Source organism: Thermobia domestica, chromosome 1 (assembly GCF_964235325.1).
Source record: "Thermobia domestica chromosome 1, izTheDome1.hap1.1, whole genome shotgun sequence".
NCBI lineage: Eukaryota > Metazoa > Arthropoda > Insecta > Zygentoma > Lepismatidae > Thermobia > Thermobia domestica.
In genome coordinates this window covers 261,246,810-261,265,218 of record NC_137454.1, presented here as the reverse complement: position 1 = coordinate 261,265,218, position 18,409 = coordinate 261,246,810, and the positions used below count along the sequence as shown (strand labels likewise).

Below are 18,409 nucleotides of genomic sequence, written 5' to 3'. Positions count from 1 at the left end.
TCACAGGTATTCTGCCCTTATTGGCAGGTCACTTGCCGCAGCTGAAAAGCTTCCATACTCCACGGTCCTCCGCTAATTTCTTCGTCTTCACGTATGATCTTTCTCTTTTTATATCATTCATTGATTGTAGTCTCCTTCGCCCCCTCCCTCTCTTTCCCGCCACCATATCCTCTAGGGCGTCCCTCATGATACAATTTCTTCTTAGGCAATATCTCAACCAGTTTCTCTTCTCATTAATATCTAGAAGTGTTCTTTTCTCACCCACCATTTCTAACACTCTCTCATTCGTTTTCCGCTCGACCCAACTATTTTTTCCATTCTTCTCCACATCCACATTTCGAAGGCTTCCAGCCGTTTCTCATCACTTTTACGTAATGTCCTTGTTTCCGCCCCATACAGTACAACACTCCACACGAAGCATTTTATGAGTCTTTCTCTCAACTCTTTATTCAAGGCCCCACAAAACAGACATTTTTTGTTCCTAAAGGCATCTTTCGCCATTCCTGTCCTTGCTTTTATTTCATTTTCGCGCTTCATGTCATTACTAAGAATATTATCCAGGTATCTAATACTAGCAACTGAGAACAGCGTTACTAGTATTGGTAGTTAATTTTTTGAAACCTTTCTCCGTGTACGGGTAGGCGAATTTTTCTGATTCCATTTATTTTAAGTATGCATGGAATATGGAACATCTTGTAGTTTTAAGAAAAGTAGTATATATAGTTTAGAAGGTTCTCTTTCCCATCAGTGAATATCCTGTTACATTTCAACTTTTGGAGTTACAATCTTTTGTGAAGGAAAATTTCATGGTAAGCTTTATTGTTCTGTTTTTTTAAATATTTTTTTCATGAAAGCATTAAGGAAATTATCGTATATTACAACAGCAGGCAATGCAAAGGAATTCTAATGAGTTTTTCTATGGTCATATTCATTTCAATAATTTATTTCCACAAACTTCATTCTTTTTGAGCTTTCTCTTCATATCACATTATGCATCCAACCCTTTTATTTAACTTCCTGTTTGATTTTTCCTGTCTATCTTTTGCTTGACTTCCGATTATATATTTTTTCTTAACTTTTATTCCTTCTTCTATCGAAAACTACTTTCTTCAGTTTTGCAAAAATAATGAAGTAAATGGAAAATGAACGAGTTGAAAGAATTCATTCTTTTTACAAATTTAATCATTATAAATTCTTACATTTTCTTACTCATTCTACTTTTATTTTTAGTTTTTAAGAAAGAATGGAATCTTTGTTTTCCTACCAAATTTTCTCAAAATGGAAATCATTTTCTTTCTCTTTCACTGACTGACAAGGCTGCTCTTTATGATCACTCGCTGCATATGATCTGAAAGTAACTTTTAGTGACAAGTTAAACAAGAATAAAATCTAAAAATCAAATAGTCTATTAAAAATTTCTTAAGGCTTTAATAGTTTCACTAGTTAAGGAATCAAATATAAAATAAAAAATATAGAATTATTGTTCTTGGATTGTATTCAGCAAAAATTTGTCTTTAAATGTTGAACAAAAGCATGGTTGTCGCCAGAAAATTTCGCAGCGGAGTCAAGGAAAAACTGGCATCATGAGGCAGTTGAGGAACTACCCGAATTAAGAGGTAGCGGGCTCTGGTCAAGTAAACCAGAAACAATGGCGTCTGGGAGCCTATACACTGACCTCGATGATCTATCTGTCCATCCATAGTCTCTCATATGATGGACAACTAGGAAATATATAATGTTCTGGAAGGAAGAAGCAATTATTCGGGAAATGGTAGTGGAATTGATTCTAAGAAAAAAAAGTTCATATAAACATGAGTGCAATTTGGAACATCACAGATATGAACATAACAGAAATAAAAATGAAATAGAAAAACGTAAACAAAAATGTAAACATGTAAAACTTGAAAATGTAATGGTACTTATATAGGTAAACACTAGAAGAGACATGCTAATCGGAACATGGTCATATGAATGTTGTTGCTTAGAATCACCCGTTCGTATTTCATTTTCCAAAATATTGCTACTTCATTCTGAAGCACCCTATGTGCGAAACGATTCGAGAGGAAAGCAAAACACGAATAAACCATGATACACAAATGTAGAATGTAATGATATTTACAACAAATATATGTATTGTTAAAAATAAATGCAAAAATGTATTTACAAAAGTAATATTTCTATTATAGAGAAATAACGATATATAAGGGTTAGACAAAAAATCTAAAAAACACTTCATACAGAACACGAAAGTTAGGCCCTCTACTCTACAATACGTGTTGCGGTTGCCGATCGTTTATTGTTTTCAATGTGTCATGTGGACCTTCCTCTTCCGTCAGCAGTAACCAGTTCACCTGTGAGTGTCGTGATATGAAAGTGGTGCGGTAAAATGGGCGACCTGACAGACTTCCAAAGAGGCATGGCCGTTGGTGCCCGTCTGGTTGGAGCTTCAGTGGCAACAGTGGCGAACATTGTGGGGGTATCAAAAGGCACTGTGTCCAATGTCACGAGGGCATACACAATTCATGGGCAAACGACGTCTGCAAAGCACAACAGTGGTCGAAAGACAATCCTGTCAGATAGGGACCGGAGGGCATTAAAATGGATTGTAGAAGCTAAAAAGAAGACCATTGCAATGAAAATTACATCTGAACTCAATTCCGGTCTACAGAACCCGGTTTCACCGAAATCAGTGCGACGGGAACTTCATAAAACGGAAATTCATGCCAGGGCCGCTATCGCCAAACTCCTGGTCACAACAGTAAATGCGAAGAGGCGTATCCAGTGGAGCAAAGACCACAAGGCGTGGACTCATGAACAGTGGAAACACGTAATGTGGATCGATGAATCGACCTTCACCGTTTCCAACAACCGCTCGTGTTTACGTATGGAGAACACCGTCGCAGGCTATGATACAGACAGTCTGCTCCCAACTGTAAAGCATGGGTTGATTCTGTTACAGTATGGACAATGATATCGTGGTTTTCCGCAGGTCCCATCGTAGCCCTGCATGGAATGACGAATGCTAAGGCGTATGAGGCCATTTTGGGGGACCAGGTTCTACCCATGGCCCAAATATTGTTCCCTGATGGTGATGGCATCTACCAAGATGATTAGGTACCCTGTCACGCAAAAACGGTGAAATCATGGTTTGAGGAGAATGACCAAGAGCTATCACACCTCCCCTGGGTCCCACAATCACCAGATCTGAACATCATTGAGCCATTGTGGTCTGAGTTAGAAACTCATGTCGGCGGCGACATGTTCGGTCTCATTACCCTCCATCAGCATCCCTTAAAGAACTGGAGCATGTTTTGGAGGAAATGGTACAAAATTCCACACACCACGATTCAGGATCTGTATACGCCCATTCCACATCGGATCCAAGCTGTTTTGAACGCAAAAGGAGGCCCCACACCATACTAGGTATGATTTTCACACTTTTGCAAACGTTTTAATTTTTGTCCAACCCCTGTATATAATAAAGAATCATCGTTTTTGTGTTTTAGTAATATTTAAGTAACTCAATAAAAGTAATTTACCGAATCGAGGTAGATGAATTCAGCCGTCATAATATATCTGGACCGGGACTTGACTTTTAACTGTGATTGTGTGAAAATATTTTCTTTAACTTTTTAGTTACCTTCTGCAAGGTAAGGCTGTTTGTTCTGGGCCAATTTTTAGAAAGTTGTAATTTCGTAGAGTTAATTTTAAAGGTTCGTATTTCAAGCCGTAATTGGTCTAGACGTATAAAACAAGAAAACAGGGTATGCATAACAGAACAAAGCTTGTAACAATGTGTGACTAACATTCAGTGTACGTCGTCTCAAGACAAAAAGGGGAAAAGCAATGATGATTAAAAATGAATATCAACTGTTCCTTTTTTTTTTTTTTTGTCCTAGCCCGTAGTACATTATACTTGTAAATTTACCATCATATTTTTAAATAATAAAATTGAAACAATCCTATCGTAATTCACACTTTTATGCTTCATATCTTTCGCAAGAATTATAAAGGTTTCGATAGTAAAATTTAGTACTTTTTTTTATTTCTTTAAATTCTTTCGAATTTTGCTATTATCTTTACTATTTGTACAGATTGAGGATATGGGTTCTTTCCCGATTTTGTATACGGTAACACAAAAGTATTTCTTAATATCTCAAGAACTCTGTAGCTTTCGTAACAGACCAGGGAGAGTTGGATTCTAACCGTAAGAGAGCAAAGGAAGACGAGCAGTACAATAGGTTAGGGCGCTGCGAGTTATCGTTTATAGAACGTTTGGTAAGCTTATAGGGTATGTTGCTTATAGGCTACGATCTGTGCAGTTGTTGCATTATGGTGGATTACATAACAGATTGCTATTATAGAAGCAGATGACTAATATTGTTTTTGCATTAGTACTTTAGTTTTGTGCAACACGTAAACACAAATGACTTTCTTATATTACATCTCCTTTGTGAAATACCAGATTTCACCCTAACGTTTATACAAGTAAACTGCAGTGAATGCATATTCTTATTTTGTTTTGTTTCTCCTACAAGAAAGCATATTTTTATAATATACGTTTATAATCTCGTTTACATAGTCTGTACGGAATAGTATGTTGTAGACTATATGCAGTATAGAATACAGTAGACAACACGCGTAGACGTAGAATTATAGTTTACGTATATCATTGTGGATGATTAACCCTCGGACTATCAACGGGGGAGGGTTACTTTGTGCCTACCACAGTGTATATATATATATATATATATATATATATATATATATATATATATATATATATATATATATATATATAGTAATTACACTTCTAATCGTTTCTTCAAAATTGTAAGAAAATATGTTAATGCTCAACATGTTTAGTTAAATCAAATACCTTGCGGTGCTACAAATTGAACGTTAGTGTGTCTCGTAAAATTTGCTATTTTAAATTGGTGGGCATAAAGTACCCCCTCTCCTCCCGTTGGAAGGAGATGTGACTGACATTTAGTAGTGTCGCTCCTAGATGGCAGTATAATAAATAGCTATATCCCGCCTTTTCCGAATTTAGCGGTTAGTCTTATCCCGTGCCTCATTTTGCGTGTCCCGTCTTATCCCATGCCCCGTTCATTTTGAGAGTTTCACGTTAGTGCACCTCATAAATTTGCCACTGTAAATTGGGTTGGTAAAAGATGTGACTGACACTTAGAAGTGTCACTCCTAGATTGCAGCATAATAAATAACACTTACTGTTCACTTCAGTCTTTGTAGATTTTTGTGAGAGTCACTAATTGTTTTTTTCACGAGATATACCCTATTTAATTTTAACAGGTGGGCACAAAATGACCCCCCTTCCCTTGGTAGTCTGCGTTACTAAAAGTATCTAGGTAGTGCAAGGGTTAATAAAGGAGAATGAGTATGAGTGGTTTGTTAGAATGAAATAATTGAAGGAAGCGGAATAACCCCAAGATAACACAAGAACATGATTGTGTCTTCCATAAATCCATATAACCTTGAATCAAGTTAGGGATCCTTCGAACTAGAGGAATGTGCTCTACCACTGGGCCACTTGCCCACCATTATATACTAAAGAATCGGTAGTTTCTATAACTGAAATTTTATTTATTTTGTGGAAAGTTGAAAATGAAGTGGTTACGAAATAATTAAGAATGTTACATCCATAGTTGTTGACAGCGGTTGTATTTAACAGCGTTAGTTCCCATAGCTACTGGTATTTTTTGTACTCTTTAAAATTTCGGGAACTTTTTAAAAACTAAGTACTCGTTAAAAAAAACATGAAACGTGTTCTGCCACACTGAGAGAAGCATGAAAGGAAACGGTCTTCCAGTGTTCGTCTAAGGGAGAAACTGACAGAAAGGATTAAAAAGGTTAAAAAGGAAAAAAGAAAAGGGAGCTGAGCGTTCTGTGGAAGACAGAAAAGAGAGAGAATAGCAGACACTTGTCGATGCGTCCTTAATTGAAACCTCAAAAGGCCTGTCGTAACTCGTGAAGATAGCCTCCTCTTACTCTCACGTCTTTATTAAGTTCTTCTTAACCTTCTCGTTTGAAACCTAGTGAGAAAAAGATGCTCAAGGGCTACAGCCATAAAAAGAGTAAGCACAAAAATATTAAAACTAAGAAAATAACAAAAATATTTATTATATTACTGGTTCCAGTATCGACAGATATATGAAAAGAATCCGAAGTATTGCGTAAAAATGAATAAATATTTACATTGCAAAATTTTAGCATCTTAAATATTTTATTCGAGGTTGCTATCCTCTTCATTTATTCTCTCATGCAGTTAAATAACAAACATAACTTTGATGTGCATAGTCTAATGTTTTTACATATTTCTCATCTAAAAGTTATCTGGCTCGCCCTAGCCCTTTGTGTGCTTCAATACCTGAAGTTTCGCAGTGGCTCATTTATCTGTGCATTTTTTTTCTTTCTTTAATTTTTCCACTAGTTTACACATTTGAAAGTCGAATTACAGTAGATTTCGTATGTTCGGGTGATTGAAATGTTCTTTAATATGCCTGAAGCTACCATAGTTTGAAAGTGTATTGACGATAGCTATGGTTCGTATTCAAGTCATGCATTTATTTATATAAACTTCTAATTTATTCTTTTATTTATTAACGAAGTTGCAGATACAGTTAGTATAATGTGATCTTAATCAGAAAAGAGAAGGAAGATGTCACAGAATTTTAGGATTGCATATACGAATAAAGGTCATAATGTTGTCACGGTATTGATTTTGTTTAAACTAGAAAAGAGATGGAGAATACCACAGAATTTTAGGATTGAATATATATATATATATAAATGTCATCATGTCATCACGGTATTTGTTTTGTGGAACTGACGCAAATCACTAGAAATTGCAGATAACAATGGGCGACTGCAGAACTGAAATTGATTGATCTCTCGACTACGAGACAGAACCGTTAACCATTTTCCTTTTTCTATATTACGTGCAGTTTGCTACAGCGTCGTTCGCTACAACTCGATTTTGGTTTGTTTGCCACGATATAGTTATTACTGATTTATCTTATCTCACAATCGAGAAGATTATTACAAGATCGACTCATAAGCTAAGGATTCCCAGATTACTATATTATAACAGCTTTATGGAAGCGACCTGTGATTAATATTATAGAGAATAATGGATACGCAATGGGTACTTCTGTAGAAAGATCAACTTTAGTAACGAATTCATTATATTTATAAACAGAATACATACAGACGACGCCAAGCACGTTATTAGATTACTGCGCTATGGGCTGTTAACACCGCAGTAAGTTTGTTCAATTGCGTTCAAGCACTCAATGTACTCATTTGTGTGCTTAAAAGACCCCAAATGCGTTTCCAAATTAATATGACGTACAATTTGTATGTGTTTGAATGTGTAGTCAACGATGAATCTACGCTTATTAACAGGACCACACGTAACGAGGTGGGAGCAATCCCGACATATGTGGCCCAGACCTTTGAGATGGAGGCGTGATAAAAATAATATTTTCTTTCAGTTTTTCATGATCTTTTTTAGAGGTTAAAATAAACAAAATTAGATTTAAATATATGGATTTAACGATCTTTTAAACATATTTTGGTAACAAGTTCCCAATTATGAACATTGATAGTACAAGAATTCAGTAACTTGTGTATTGTTACTTGGCTATTTTCAAGTCCATAGAGATTATTAAAATACACTGGTGGTCATCCTTTCGTAGACCTTCTGAAACAAGATGGGGGTTTCACAAATTGAGGTAGTGAAACCAATAGCAAAAAAGAAAAAAAGAAGCTACCAGAAATAACGAATGCTTTACAAAATACACAAAGGCATTGCAGTTTGTCTTATAATGGGATACTAGAAGTAAATGGGCTGATTAATTATTTTTCCAAGTTTGAACCACTGATTTAAAAAAATATTTGGAGGAAAAATTTGGACCATATACATGTAAAGAGTTGGGACTTGCACTCAAAAGACAACTCCTTTTATACTGAAATGTAGCACGTTTAAACTCCTCAAGTTACCATAGGTAAGGCTGTACGAGGTATATGGTCCAAATACTTGAATGAAGTAGTTAAAAATACTTTAAGATGGAAAGTAAAACGATATTTTTCTTCGATGAATTTGGTTGTGGTAGCGTTACATCTGAAACACTTTCAGAAGAAACAGAAGAAGACCAGTTTAAAATGTTGGTCTTTGATGTAACCGTAAACCAGTTTGTATCTCAGATGGCTTCTCGATGTGAAGAATTGAGCGTGCAACTTTTTAAGCAATTTTCAGTGGTTCAGTCCAGAAATTACAACTTATTTTGATAATCAGAGTAACAATCTTGTCAAAGATAAACAAATGAATAAGTCAGTGTGTGCAGTTACTTTCCCAGATCTAACCAAGTCAACAGAAAATAGAGGGCCTTCATTTGTTTATGTCAATTTATGAAGCTATCGTGAAATTAAAGATGTTTCGTGTTCGTTTGTTTGGAGCTTATTTTTTTTTCAGCAGCGAGACTATATGAGACCCCTCTCGTCCGAAGGCGAGAACACCAACCACTTATTCACAGAGAATCAAAAATAAAGGCGCCTAGCAAATATTAACTCTTACATATGTCAATCTTGATAATGAGATCTGATAAATCCGCAACGAAAATACCATGGCAAACAACACCAAAATGGAGTTGTGGCAAACAACGCCGTGGCAAACTACACGCCACCTATTTCTGAGCCGGGTAATAAAATATGAGTACACATTATTTTATGCTCTTTTTTGCACCGTTGTTTCTCCGCAAATCTGAAATAGATATTTTACTAAGATTTTTTTTTTTTTTCATCCATCTCACGCTAACTACCGAATCCTCAATAAAGTGACCTTCACTGTGTTACAGCGATTTTGCTTCCTGAAAGTTATGTGGTGTACCAGTCAGGCATCCACCCCCAAGCTCTGGAAATGACCTTAATTTTTGTTCATCACCCACAGATTGCGGGAAATTGTTGTTTCTTTTTCTGTGTATGATGAAAATTTCCCCGAAAAGGGAAATTTATTTTCCTTAGTTTGGCAATACAGTGAATTGTTTTATATTTTTTGTTTGGCAACAGTGTCATGTGTTGATAAGGCATAACTCATTTCGTTGTTGCTTGTTACAAAGCTATTGTGTGTTTAAAGATAAGAAAGCGGTGAGAAGAGCTTTAAAATAAGGAATGAGTGTTGTACTGATTGTTCCTTATATCAGTGAGTTCTGTGTTTTCCTGAAACAATACGAAACGTCAAATCATATACATTACATATATTAGACGAACAAGGAATAAAACAAAGATATTGTTTCTCACATAACGGCGTTGATTTCACCATGTCACGCCGGTGTATTAATGACAATAATGTATTTTGTTACGTGTGCGGAAAGTTCACCTTGAAATCGCAAAGGAGAACCATTACTCCTACCATCAAGATGTGCTATAAACTCTATTTTGGATGTGCAATCGGGGATGAAGACAAAAGTTGGACACCCCATATTTGCTGTTCAACTTGCGCTGTTGACCTTAGATCATGGCTTAAAGGGAAGAAATATTCAATGGCATTTGCTGTCCCAATGATATGGAGAGAGTCAAGAGACCATGTAACAGACTGCTATTTCTGTTTAACAAACATTTTAGGACATACATGTAAAACTAAGAAGAAAATTGTTTACCCAAATCTGCCCTCGGCCCTGAGACCGATCCCACATTCGGTTGACCTTCTGTACCAGAAAAACCAGATAACTATGAATTGAACATTAGTGATGAATGTGACACAGATGCTGTGATGAATTCTGAGATTGCACCTCAAGATACAGAGTATATTCCACCAAATTCAAATGCAATTCATAAAATGACACAGTGTGAACTAAATGATCTTTTACGGGATTTAGAATTGCCGAAAAAGAAAGCAGAACTACCTGCTTCTAGGATGCAACAATATAATTACTTGAAAAAAGATGTGAAAATTTCGATATATCGTTATCGTGAAAAAGAATTGGTACCATTCTTTTCCACAAGTGACAGTGTTTCTTATTGTAACAACATTGATGGCCTATTCAGCGTGTTAGGATACGAGCATAAGCCAGAGGACTGGTGTCTCTTCATTGATTCATCGAAGTAAGCTTAAAAGTTGTCCTTCTTCATATTTTCAGTGATTTACCTCCCATCCCTATTGGATATTCCACATGCATGAAAGAATCCTACGAAAACCTGAAGATTCTGCTTGATCGTGTGCAATATAGCAAATACTCGTGGAAAGTATGTGGAGATTTTAAGGTTATTGCTCTGTTACTAAGAATGCAAACAGGCTATACAAAATGTTGCTGTTATCTATGTGAATGGGACAGTCGTGCAATATACGATCATTACGTTGTAAAAGACTGGCCTCGTAGAGAATACTATCGAGCGGGAGAAAAAATGGGGCACATCAACCTCTTGCTGAGCCACAAAACATTATTTTGCCTCTTTTACACATTAAACTTGGGGTAATGAAAAATTTTGTGAAGGCAATGGATGAAAACAATGAAGCCTTTGAATACATTGGACGGAAATTTCCTGGTATTAGTAGCATGAAGCTCAAAGAAGGAATCTTCATTGGTCCTCAAGTCAGAGAACTTATGCACGATATGACATTTTATGAACTCTTGGAAGGCACTGAGAAGTTTGCATGGGAAGCATTCTGTGTAGTTGTTGAAAATTTCCTCGGTAGAAAAAAAAGATCCAAACTATAAGGAAATGGTTCATAACCTAATGGATGCCTACCGAACGATGGGTTGTAATATGTCTTTAAAGATACACTTTCTGAATAGTCATATTGATTTTTTCCATTCTAACTTAGGCCATGTGGGTGATAAACATGGTGAAAGGTTCCACAAAGACTAGAGACTACCATTGAGAAGAGGTACAAGGGTAAATGGACACCTTCAATGTTGGCAGATTTTTTTTGGTTCTTAAAAAGGGATACAAAACAAGATCACAACAGGTCCGCTTCTTGTTCAAAGTGGTTTCATTAAAACAACAAGAGTTTTAGAATGTATGACATTAATGCTCAGATATTTCCAACTACCTAATTTGAATAAGCAATGCAATGCTACAAATAAATGTAAAATTAAATATTTCTTCTGTTTTAAGACTGCTTTGTAATGTATGCTCTGGTACATATTTTCTTTAGTTTCTCTTACAAAATGCAAAACTTTGCTCTAATTTAAGTGCAATTTTAAAAATAAATTAAATTTAAAAAAGTGAAATATTGTGTTGTACTTCATGTTACACATAAAATTTCGTATTGATTCATGTACAAATATATATTGGGATATTATTTTATACACTAACCTTTACTGTTTCTCGAAAACTGTGGGTAATAGAGCAAAACTAAGAACAGGTTCTGAATCAGAGGTCAAAATCTATAAAGATCACCTTTCATCGAGGAAGCAAAAATAAAAAAAAAAATAATAAAAAAGCCATACCGAAAAGATCAAGGTATATGGCCCAAGAAAATAATAATGTTTGTAATAACGTAACCATGTAAGTAAACGGAATGAACTCTGCTGGTTTACATGTAATTAAATATAAACTAGTTTATTTTCTCTGAGTACGCGTAGATAAAGACAAGTATAAGACCTCAATTAGTCAGGAATTATGTACATGAGGGCCTTGTTTGTGTGTGTGGTTTGTTATGAACATTATCTACAGTAATGACTACAGTATCTGGAAGGGAGGAGAAAAAGGTGTCGATCGATGACACATTGTCAAAAGTGTGTTCACGTTGTCTGAGAAACAAATCTTAAAATATATTTAGAATAGAGTGGAAATTTTGGATGTAGTCTACTTGTGTTTGCGACCTTCTTTTGTTTCTTCGACTTCAAAACAAGTTTCAGCTAATTACACCGGGGCGAACGTGGTACTGACTACCTCACCTATACGGTACATACTGAAGTTAAGACCATACAATACCTTACATCCACATTATCCGTGGGCTATCTTGGTCTGTCCTGAAAAGAGGACTTTTTAACATACCCTTGCTACGTAAATTACTAATGGAGAATAAATTTATTTTCAGTATGTTTGACACGTATTACCTAGCGTTTAATTACATTTATGATAAAATGTATTTTAAAAGATTTTCATAAAATGTAAAATCAATGTTAAAAGACGGATGAATGGCACACTAATATAAAACGACTGCTGTCATTCGCAGCACACTTTCTCAATAATCAATCCTCAATATGAATGCTTTGCAAGTGAGGATCCAAAACGATCGTTGCAATTGTCATCCTTTCGTGGATGAAAAATTTCACTTTTCAAACCTTTATGTATCATGTTTTCAGTATCTCACTGGCATTAAGGGTGGGAAACTTGGAAAGTACTGCAGTTATTTTGATCTCTTCCATCTACCGCAAGTCTTCCATAACTTAGCTTATCATGAACCAATCTTATTTCGTAGTTTTTTTTTTTTTTTTTTTTTTTTAAGTAAGTGATTTTCTAGCTGCACTGTTCGTATTGTCCTCCAGGAATGTCTACTATTGACCTTGATCGCCACCTTTCTTTTCGTCAATTCCTGTCGGTCTCTTCTTTACTTGATTGTTTCGTCAGTCTTAGCTAAGCTGTGATCAAGAAACAAGTGTGATTAATACGAGTTCCTGTTTTTATAGCCACTGTATATATTGATTTGTATTTAAAATTTGGCATTGCTGATAGATTTAGTTTAATTTTACAATATACAATGACTTTCCTTATTTTTTCAAAGGAATCTACGTAGCAAGCATGAAAGTGGACTTGCCTTTCTATTAAAAAAGAGTAATAAAAAAATGGATTAAAAATATTGATGCAGATTGATTAAATCTTATATCTATGAAGAGCAACTAGAAGTTTCTTCAACAGCTGATGCTTACCAGCGTCTTAATATACGCATTACCTTCAGCTTTTTTCTTTCTTCTTTTTCAATGCATTAGAAGCCCCGGTGGTGTTTGTTCGTTCATGCAGCCTGAACCATGGATGCTAAATCTTTCCTAGCGGAAACAGGGAACGGTGGACGAGCGATTAGCAGCAGGATTACCATCGCAAAGAAATTTCCTCTCACTGTTGCCATATTACATTAAAATTTTTCCTCTTTCAAGGAAGAAGAAAAAAGCTAATATAACCTGCTGTGGATTCAAATGAGACACATTTTTGAATTACCATATTTTGTTTACTTGCACATAATAAGTGACAGTTTTTGTACTGATGACACAATAAACATTCTACAATCATATGAAATCAGTTAATGACAGAAAGAACACCCTGACTAGCAGCCGCTCTGACTTTTGGACCCACATTCCCCATCATCTGTTCATAGTAGTTTGCAATGTATTGACATATTATTTTTCAGGCTCGTTTCTCCAAACATGATATATACACGAGTGTGTGGTTTATATGGTGGCTGGAATATTTTTGCTTTTAAATGAGCCCAGAATTTCTCAATGGGACACATTTGTGTCACATTTAGTGGGTTGCACTCTTTGCGCAAAAACTTCACTTCCTCCCGGTCCAGCAGCTGCTGCGTCCCTATTGCATAGTAAAAAGAAACTAAATCAAGCCAAGAGATCTAATCACCATTAGGATAGTTTTCTTTGATATATGGGATAAGTTTCTTTAGAATGCATTCTTTTGATATATATTTTGATTAATTACACCCATTGATTGCTTATGAATATATGGCCGAGAATGACCTTTTATACTTACGATTAGTAGTTTAGTAGTTTTTGTGAAAATCGAGATTAGTAGTTTTTGTGAAAATTTAATTTTGAATTTAAATTTTAGGGATTCAGGAAAAGGAATGTGACCAGATTCAAAGTACGACATGTCTTCACTAAAATCATACCCCTTCATATCAATATATGTTTCATCATCCATTATTACGTCCCTATCATCATTAGAGGCACGAAACTCGTCCCTGGCAATTTTGTTCAGAATGACTTTTTGTTTCTTTTTTTGTTTTACACCTGCATATGAAGCATCCTTTTTTGTCTTCCTTTTAATCTCCAGTTCCAGTAGCCACTTCCATACAACATCACGACTCACTTTTAATGCAAGTGCAGGACTTGAAATGATACATTCGTCACTAGCGTCCATCAGTGACTCAATGTTCTCTTTGATTTGTTTTCGTCATAATCATTTTTTCTTTCCTCCCCCTTCTCCTTTTTTCATTGAAATCCCATCTCTGATCCTTTTTAATGTTCAGTACACAGTTGAACGACTCAATCCTTCTTTTTGAAAGTGCTTCACAACTTCAATGTCAGAGAGTCCCGCATTCCTCAGCAGGAAATCTCGAACATGAGTCCAATTGACTTCCACTTTCGACGATTGCATATTTCCCGCTGATTGTCTCCTCAGCTGACACTGACTGTAATCGCATAACAGAGGGTGTAATGTATGAAACATTGCAAACAGCAGTCTGCTCGGATGTGTGTGTCATGAATAATACGCGTTCAAAATAGTGTCTCATTTGAATCCTCAACAGGTTATCGTATTGATGCCTAAAGTTGGAAAAACCAGTATCTGAAGGTCCTTTAGTTGCAAACTATGCGATTTAGTTCAAGCGGTTTGAGAAATTTTACTGCAACATTGTAAGTTATATCTGACTAGTTGTATTACTAGTTGTATTCTCCTAGTTGTATTCTCCTGACATCTCTGCAATCGACTAACACCTCTTCCGACACCTCCATCCAACCCGGTTAAGGGGTCCCTCGCATCACAGACTTCAGATTCTTTTCTTGATGGAATCCACTTACTGGCTGAGCGATTGCGAAAGCGTGTGACTGTCAGAGGCTATTTTGACTAACCAGGTATAATAATTTTCTTTCTTATTTGAAAGTAACGCCTGTCAGTTGGGCATTCCAATCTCATCAATACAATAAGATAAGCAATAAATCTAATGGAATGTGAATCCAGAATTGCTTTCGTTTTTAAAATTTTCGCGATGTAAGTGTTATATCTGAACCACAGATAATCAGAGGCTTTTTAATCTTCCCTAACTGCTTGTTTGGCATGGGAACGAACCAGGACCTATCGCATTATTATTATTATTATTATTATTATTATTATTATTATTATTATTATTATTATTATTATTATTATTATGTTGAATAAAGAAATGAGATAAATAGAAATTCATCGCTGCATGACAGGCCAATCCGGTGTCAACTGTGAGTGGAACACAAATTTAAATGTTTTACGAGTGCGATGTAGAAGATTTTCGTGTTCAGGTCTCTATTTCACTAAATTCACGGAAAGCAACATTGCTAAAGTGCAAGATCTGAAAGGGAAAATTTGCGTATTACTGTATATATTACTTCACAGATAAAAAATGAGGGTAGAATCAGCCCATTATACCGTATATGGCGTACTGAGGTTGAGTAAAATGTTGACATCAGTTTTCCCGTATCAAGCCTTTCATGTTAGAAATGTTGTATAAAAGTTTCTGAGCATTCCGTGCACAATGCATGCATGCCAGTCCCAACTTATGAATAGCTTTAGGATACCACCACAAAATCGCAAATAGCGAGGATAGCATAATGTGATATGTTATTTTTTGGCTTTTTCCTGATTTTTCGTCCCGGTAGTTGGTCACGCTGAAATCTATATGCTGGAAACGTGGATAATGGCTTAATTAAAAATCCCCTATTTAGCAGTATATATTTTCTTTCCATCAGTGAATTGAAAGTATTTTAAAATGTAATTTGAATTGTTACAAATGTACACTCATGTGCAAAATTATTGTCACATGTCTATAATTATGTTGTTGTAAGAATATAGTTTAATAACGAATTCGCCCGGTATTTCTTATAATTTTAGTATGTGTACAATCGACAGATACATGTATGTTGCAAATTTTATGTTAAAAGAGCAGTAAATAAGAACAATAAAACGAAAATAAAACTTTCTTGTCCATTTAGCAACATTTTGTTTTACTCACTCTAATTTTCGTATTTATAATTCTTTTCCTATGAAATTTACCACAAATATACATTTCCCGATTATACACATAGTATCAGTATTAAAATCACCCTGCAAAATCATTATCAAGTTATTTTCTTACAAGAAGACAGTTATAGACATGCGACAATCATTTTGGACATAAGTGCACATGTACATGTACAAATGTACATGTTTTGCCATCCTACAGATATAAAAGTCTCAGTCGTATCTTAGATTGTTATGCAACTTCTTCAGTTATTGATTAAATGAGGAGTAATATTATTTTTATTATACACATTCATACTAATTACTTCTGTTAACTAAAGTTGAAAAAGCATTAGTCTTTATCCTAATATTTTAGAAAATAATATCCTCCCAATTTTGAAAAGAAAAAAATCCACAGCTTAAACCCCGTCTATTCAATTGATTCACGAATTAAGAAGCTGCAGTGTCTTAAGAAATATTTCATCTCAGCATACAAATTACATTGTCATCAGGACTGTTATTACTCACTGTTTTTTCTTGTTGGTCAATAGAAATATGCGAGCATGTCCCATAGACCTCTTAAATTAAATTCTGTGCATCCTGTTTCTGGAAAAGTTTTGTTTATTCATCTGTGTGTACCTGCAAAGATATAGCTGTTACTTAATTGATCTTCGATAAATATCCATGTTTAGTTAATGTCTCAGAGGGTACGATGGCTCAGGGGTAGAGTGCTTATCTCTAGTGTGTAGGGTCCCTGATTTGATCGCTGGACAAGTAAGTTTGTGGTGGACAACATCGTGTTCGTGTTTTTCCGGGTACTCCCGTTTCCTTCCACATTCTCATTCCACTAATTCTTTCATCATTGTTTATTTACCTTAATCATCTGTCTTCCATAGCCTAAATGACATAATAATGGGACGTTGGATTGAAATATCATTTCATTTTTTCAATATCTCAGAAAGGGTCGTACTTTCAGTTGAGGGTAATGTATTGATGAACGAAAGTGTAAGTTATCGATTCCCTTACTAAATACCCTAACGATTTTTGTACATATTTAGAAATGTCCAGAAAGTTAGCTTTCTTTGAGAATGTAACTCACATCGTGGGGTTTGCTTACAAATTTTCGATTAGGCGTTAACCGTCGTTGTGTGGAAGTTAATAGAAATAACTTCTAATCTATTGTCTTCGTTCTAATTCAGGAATCGTATTATTGATGTTGAATGCAGAACAACACAACTGTAAGTGATAATATTTAATAACTGTTTATTGAGTCCCTTTTATAAAAAAAAAAAAAAAAGAAAAAAAGAAAGAAAGAAAGAAAGAAAGAAAGAAAATATACACAGGGCAAATAAATCTAAACATATTTTATTTATAATTTTATCTGACTGTGTTACGTTATTAATTGTTGGTATTTCATTATTTTCTTTTCTATCCTGGGATAAACTTTTTTCTCCTTTGTTATATTGTTTTAGGTTAGCTGAAACAAAGCTGCAATTTCAGAACATTTAAATTAACAAGTTAAAAGCCTTGTGAACTATTGTTATTTCTAAGACATGGAAGCATATAATGTTTCGTGTCTTTTATATGGTTATATATACCGGTATATTCCTTACCGTTGCCATTCATGTGAACAAGCCTCTAGGAATATAATACTTGTACAAAGTGATGGAAGATAGGCCTTAATAATTATCTTTAAAACAAGAAGTCTTTGTCTCACAACCACCATTTGCGAAACGAGTCTTGTAAGGGGGTTGACCGTTGGATACTTGGATATCCGTAACGAAGACCTACCCTTTATGTTTTACTACTTAAGTTGAGTGGAAAGAGATTGAGTAGGGTGGATGCCAGTTTCCTGAGTTCGTAGATTAAACATATTATACAAATAATTCTTAAGTATGTTAATCTTCAGAAAGATCGAAAGTGTGTTATGAGTGAAGTACCCAACAGCTAGTCTCTTTGCTCAAAAGTTATCAAAAACGTAATATACACAGTATAGTATGGCCAGTACAATACAATACAATAAGGTCGATTGCAATTCGGGTTATGTAGGGTTATGCATACTTCCTCGTGGCTAGATGGTTAATATATGCGCCTTCCCCACGAGAGATCTGCGTTCGATTTCCGGTGAAAGCTCATGTGGATCGGATCTAATGTTAAGCTGTAGATGGATGTCGCGTACAGCCCGCGTGAATGGGGAGATAAAACTCCAAATCAACCAAATAAGTAGGTATAGATGTCCTGAGAATGATTCTACTCACAAACAACTTCATCGGATGGTGACCAACCATTCAAATTAAGAGTAAATTTTAGTCTATTTGTGTGTCCATTCTGCATGTAAATGAGTTAATCTAACTTTTCGTGCATTCCTAATATTAACTATGGGCCTACAATCTCAATTTTGTGGTAGTAAGAACATGTATTCCAACTACAAGACATGGTAGCTACGATAAATGCCTTACACGTA

At 35.2% G+C, this 18,409-nt stretch overlaps 1 protein-coding gene across 2 annotated transcripts in view; it reads left to right on the top strand.

Moving 5' to 3' along the window:
* The window catches only part of Cad87A (cadherin 87A), an 890,323-nt gene that overhangs the window by 286,890 nt on the left and 585,024 nt on the right, over nucleotides 1-18,409 (top strand). The gene's annotated exons all lie outside the window — the stretch shown is intronic.